Genomic DNA, 416 nt, shown 5'->3' on the forward strand with positions numbered 1-416 from the left:
GATGGTTCATCCCGGCCCGGCGAGAACCCGCGGGTTGTTTGGACCCGTCCCCGCCGCAGTCACCGATCTCTCACGAACGTCTGAACCTGTAGATAATGGGGTGTCACCTAAAGGTGATCCAACCTATACCCGTGAGTTTTAACCCCGTCAAGGCCCCGAGCTATTTCTTATCTGCCTGACTCATGGTGGAGGTTGCTGCTGCTTGCACAGATTTGAATGAGTTTGAACAGAAAAGTGAGATTTCTTTGTGTTGAACCAAAACTCAAAAATGACCCTCGCTCTTCTGAAAAGTTATTCTGACTGGATAAGAACATTTGCTTTTTTAATTCACTCCCACATATGTATGGGTGTGGCTGTGGGTGAGTGGTCAAGGTGGGGGGCCAGGAGATCTTCTGGGTGATTCGGGGCAGGTTCAG

This window comes from Myotis davidii, unplaced genomic scaffold (genome assembly GCF_000327345.1).
Source record: "Myotis davidii unplaced genomic scaffold, ASM32734v1 scaffold555, whole genome shotgun sequence".
Classification (NCBI taxonomy): domain Eukaryota; kingdom Metazoa; phylum Chordata; class Mammalia; order Chiroptera; family Vespertilionidae; genus Myotis; species Myotis davidii.